Genomic DNA, 5,461 nt, shown 5'->3' on the forward strand with positions numbered 1-5,461 from the left:
CAAACTTAGTTTCAGTGATGTCATATTGTTCTTTAATTTAGCCGGAATAGCAAGCTGCTTTCGATCATCTGTACACGTGCCATTTAATTTGTGTATTACACAAATCTTTCCACGAAACAGACAGTTTTAAGTGCAAAAGGTGCGAAAGTGCAGAATCACTCCAGCATCCCCTTAACATACCAATGTGGGTACGACAACCACAGATATAGCTGTCCCAAATATTACTATCTATTGGGGTTGTGCCAACCCTAATTAGACATGTGGTAACCATATCGGTCTTTCCGTGTAATATTAAAAAAAGTACCATGTAAGAATCTATTTCTAGATTAGCAGATTATTGGAATATTGAATCAACGGCACGCGCAGGACGTTACTGCAATCGTGGGATTTCTCGGGTTTACATAAAATTGGCAGCTGAAAAGGTCATCACCTTTTTAATGTTTCGTCAAGAACGCGACGACGTTTTGCTGTTATAATTCGCGGTACATCGGGCATTATTCTCGTCGGCATGGTAATCCTTTCTTTGCCTCGCTTTGCGAGCACCGTCTTTATTGGATTTTCGAGGCCGACGACGTTTCTGTGTTCGACTCCTGAAAAGAATGTTTCATCGCTACTATTCGAAGAAGTAACTTCCGAGCGACTGTTCCTTCCCTCTCTCTCTCTCTTTTTTTATTGTAGCTACTACTTGTTATTGCCGCATGTTCGGGCGGATCTCACGGCTGGGAATTCTTGGCGAGACGTCTTTTGTAGTAATTTGAAATTCAAATAGCAGGAAACATAATGCTTATAAACGATACGAAAATAAGATGAAATTCAATGTGTGAACTCCTGGCGATTTTAAAATTGAAAGCGCAAATGTACAGAAAGTAGTATCCTTTTCTATGGAAGTTAGAGTTCCTTATGATAAATTAGTCGTTAGCGTCGTGACATCGTTAAATCGGAGCTCAAAATACGCTCTGTTCTAACGATATGCATTCTTCAGCGAATGTAAAGTCAATTAGGGAAATTTCGAGAGACGTTTGTCGTTTACCATTCCGCAATAAATATCGCAGCTCTTGGGTTAAATTCCGGAAAGGTCGATTTGAATTCAGATGGGCAATAATTTGTTGACTCGTAATTTATTTCTATTCGTTGTACACGTGCTCTGGAACTTGTCGCGTGAATATTTTGGGACTCGTGCTGTCTACAGACAAGTAACAAGATATTTCAGGTCTTACCCCGGATGTCTAGGTAATTTTCCGGACATTACCCATGACTTCGATTAACGGCTGGTCCCCGGTATCCGAGTACGGAATAAAAATAACATCGCTCTTTGACTTGGAAGCAGAAGAATGTCACCCGTACCCATGTAAAATACCAAGTTTTTAAATCACAAAGTGACATTGCCCGCTTCCGTCTAACTTTAGCAAAGTCAGTCTATTATATGTGTGATTTATGAATGAAGTTAAGGTAATTTCATTGCACCTTCCAATCAGCAGATCGGAATAGATATTTGGTAGCGATTAAAATAGCGACGAATTTTAGGCGATTTGAAAGATTCGTGCCACACGGTCCGCACAATGTTTGTTTAAATAAAGGCACTATTTTCACGACGAGGTCGTCGTCCTTTCTCTGTTCGTTCTTTGTTTCATTCATCTGCAAAATTCGTATTTGCAGTCCGCGCCGGATGACTACTAATAAGTACGATATCGGAAACTGATAGTAATCAGATCGTTGCAGTCAAAGCTAATAATAATGCATGAATTACTATTCATAAGCCGCGCCATGCTCGTAGCATTCAGTTATAGCAATTACGCGCTCAAACGATCGCTTAAAGAGTTGATCGTTGAAAGCCCCCTGAGATATTTACCGTTTCCCCTCTGCGGAAAAGCGGAGTGCATGAATTGCCTAATTTAACTTCCAAAATTTGCAAGGTAATCGCCAAATTTAAACTCATACTTTAGGCCCGAGTAATCATATAGTGGCGTTTTAGAACGTCGGCGAAATATACGATATGGAAACGTTGTAGACGTTAATAACGGTTCTAAAGCTGCCCAAAGTTTTGACAGAACATAATGTCACGTGACACGGCTAATTGCCTCTATACATTTTCGCAATGATGAACCGCTATCTCTCGTGTAAGTGGAACACTCCCGCATTAGTCGGACGGGAGGGCACCGGGCTCTGTGATAAGTGCGAAGAAATTTCAATGGCAAGCGCCTGTATTCATCCTCGCGTGTCCTCGATCAGCTTCTCCGTTCGAACAATTGTGTTTGCGGCGACGGCGATTCGCGTGCAATTTTCCCCCCCGCCCCCACAAAGCAACGCGTTTACGCGCGTAAATCAAACTTATGCAAACGTATCGAAACGCCCGCGTAATTTTCCCCGCTTCGACATCCGTTTCCGCCTTGATAGTCCCATAAATTTCCTCCTCTCCACACCTTTCCCGCGCAGTCCCTCTTTTTGCGCGACCCCTCGTTGTTAGACTATCGGACATCGACCAAAAACATCGCCCTGAATTTGTCCGATGGGCCATAGGCTTTTCGGATCCGGCGGCGTCTCTTGACGTGTTCCCGAAAGAGGCAAACTAGTTTGCTCACGCCACGGCGACACGATCGGCCAAACACCCCCGCCCACGTTGTCTGGGGAAGCGCTTTTTTACATTTTTGCATATCCATGAGCGTCCCGGCTCGCGCTCGGCGAGCTAAGTCCGCAATATCGATAACCCATAATCTCTCCGTCGTCGCTCGCCGCCGCCGACGCCGACGCCGACGCCGCCGCCGACTCCGGCCGTCGTCGTGGAACGTGCCGACGCGGGGCCTGGACATAAGTCTCTCGGCAAATCCAATATCCCAACAGGCATGCATGTGCAGCGGGCAATCAGATGCAGCCGCGAGAGTGCATCCGGACATTTGGACGCGTCTCATCGATTCGGCCGATCGCCACGTGCAAACGTCCCCCCTCTATCGCTCACCTTCCTCGCCTTGGTCTCTCGCGGAGGGACAGTGGCGGAGGAAGGTGAGAGCGTGGAGGATGACAGTGGCTGCGAGGACGTCGACGACGGCGACGGTGACGACCTGCTGGTGAGCGGCGTTCGCGGGGGGGCTATGCCGCTTTGAAAATCGATAAGCGCCTCCGCGTAGAGTCGACCAGTCAGGGGCTTTTCGGTGTATCCGCGCGCCGGAGATCCTGGCGGGGGCGCCCGGTGACCTCGAAACGCCAACGCCAGAGGATCCCCGAGCGTAATTTCGCCCCGACGTGTCTATCGATGTACCAGCGGCGCGGTGCCGGAAGTCGCCGCCGTAAAGTTCCGCGGACCGATGCCGATGACAGGATTAACGCTAGGCGATGCCGAGCCCCGAGCCCCCCTCTCCCCGGGCCGAGAGAAAACGCGAGAGGAAACTCGCGGAAGTGGAGGCCGCTCCTCCGCGAAGCCACCGTGGATATTCTTGGGGCGCGGAATTAAATATAGCCGTCGTATTCCGAGCACTCTCGGGCAAAATGTAGAAAACGAAAGTCGCCCTCTTGTAAATGAAACATTCATTCAGGGGCATAATTGTTACGTTTACGGAGACCTATCGGATCGACGTTAACGATACTATTGTTAGCAGCGTACGCGAATCCGTAATATTTGCCGATTCTACGGACACCCGTCGTATCTTTCGCGGGGGATCTCCGCTTCTTAATGTACGTCACGTATCCGTGCCGCGTAACACGGTCATTAGCGCAATACATACGGGAGCACATCGATGTTTCGCGCGGCCGCTTTTAATAAATCCACGCCGACCGGTCTAATTTTCGCGCGCTCGCGCCCGCGATAATTATAATTCGAACGTCCGCTCAAAGTTGTGTATCTGCGTTTGTGGTGGTTCAAGAAATATCCAGACGGGACGAGATCAGTTTGCCGATATCCCCGATGGATTCTATAAATTCCTGGCATACTTCTCCGGAAAGCGGGAGCAACCCTGGAATCGACCGACCGAACGCCCGATATAATAGCGCGCTCTGGTTACGCGCGGTAAGTCCCGAGAAGAAAAGAAACGCGAATCCGATGGTGGGAGAGGGACGAAGGGGGTAAAAGCGCGCGCGCGAGAGAGAGAGAGAGGGGAGGGAGAGAGGGATATGCTCCAAGATTTTCCAACCCTCGATCCCTCTCCCCTTTGTGCAATCGAGCGCCGCCGCTTGCATACAAAGGGAAGGGAAATTGAGGAGAGCAGCTTCGAGGTCGCGCTCTACGACATTGCGCCCTTATCCGGCTTACGATTCCGGACGCTTCTCGCAAGAGAGAGCGCGCGGGCTCGCCTCCTGCCGAAGGAGCGCAGCCCACCCCTTTCGAGGCAAATAGGTCAATTCGCCGTAATTCGAGCCGGCTCGCGCGGGATTCCTCCGTGACTCCGTGAGGGGAGAGAAAACGGAGAAGCGTCTTCCCTCGGGCCGTCCCTATCCCTTCGTGCTTCCTGCCCTCTCGTTCCTCTCGTCCCGATCCGACTCGCGTCAGCGGCACGAATGCGCAAACGTCCTGACGAGGACGACGACGACGACGATGATGGCTGGCGAGCGTGCGAGCGTGCGAGCGAACGGAGGCACGAGAGAATCTCGTCCCCCGTGTCCGGACGCGTCGATGCGGCGGCCGAACAAGCGCGAACGTAGCGAGCGAGCTGAGCGGGACGCGCAGGAGGAACGAATACGAAATAGATCGCGCGCGCGAGAGGGTGAAGAACAGAAGAGGGTGGGAGGGGGCGGGCGAGCGAGCGAGCGAGCGGGCGAGCGAGAGAGAGAACGAGAGAGGAGAGAACGCGCACGCGGAGGGCAGAGAGGAAGGACACACCTGGCGCGTGCGCCAGGGTACCATTGAGGGCGGGAGAGAGACGCCGCGGACGGCCGGCGCGCGAGGGAAAGAGAAAAGGACCGCGCGGGAGAAGGGGCGCAGGGGGGTGGAGGACGACGCGCGAGGAGGGACGTATACAGTCGCCTCGTAGGGCAGTCGTTCCTCCTTCGTCGTTCCTTCGCCGCCGTGCGCTTTTAACGAAATTATTCCGCGATCCGTGGGGAGAGAGAGAGAAAGAGAGAGAAAGAGAGAGAGAGAGAGGAAAAAAGGGAGGAAAAATCCGGACCGGGAGGAATACCGAGGTAGAGCGAAGAACATCGGGAGGAGCGATAAGGGAAGACCGGGGAGTTATCCGTGACGAGTTTCTCTCCGGACGCCGGGCCGCGAACCTGCCGCCGACGCGCACGGCGGCATCGTCCTCCGGCGGCATCGTCCTCGACGGGGACACCGGCCTTGCGTGGCGCGCGTCGTCGTGGCCGCGGTCGACGGCAAAATCGGCGGAAGAAGTGGTGCGCCGGCGGAGAAGGAGGAGGAGGAGGAAAGGAAGACGTCATCCTTCTCGTCGTCCACGGTCAGTATCCCCTTAGAGCGGCCTTAAAGGGGGAAAAACAGGCGGCGTAAGCGCGTAACCGGGGGGGGGGGGTGAGAGGAGGG

General features: G+C 52.3%; 1 protein-coding gene across 1 annotated transcript in view; it reads left to right on the forward strand.

Annotated features, from left to right (window-relative positions):
- Positions 1–4,921: 4,921 nt before the first annotated feature.
- The window catches only part of LOC105560450 (carbonic anhydrase-related protein 10), a 10,870-nt gene continuing 10,330 nt past the window's right edge, over positions 4,922–5,461 (forward strand). The window contains exon 1 of the mRNA XM_012009583.1: positions 4,922–5,378. The gene's annotated coding sequence lies outside the window, so the exon portion shown is untranslated. The remainder of the gene's footprint in view (positions 5,379–5,461) is intronic.

Source organism: Vollenhovia emeryi, unplaced genomic scaffold (assembly GCF_000949405.1).
Source record: "Vollenhovia emeryi isolate VEMERY1.0 unplaced genomic scaffold, V.emery_V1.0 DF939230.1, whole genome shotgun sequence".
Lineage (NCBI taxonomy): Eukaryota > Metazoa > Arthropoda > Insecta > Hymenoptera > Formicidae > Vollenhovia > Vollenhovia emeryi.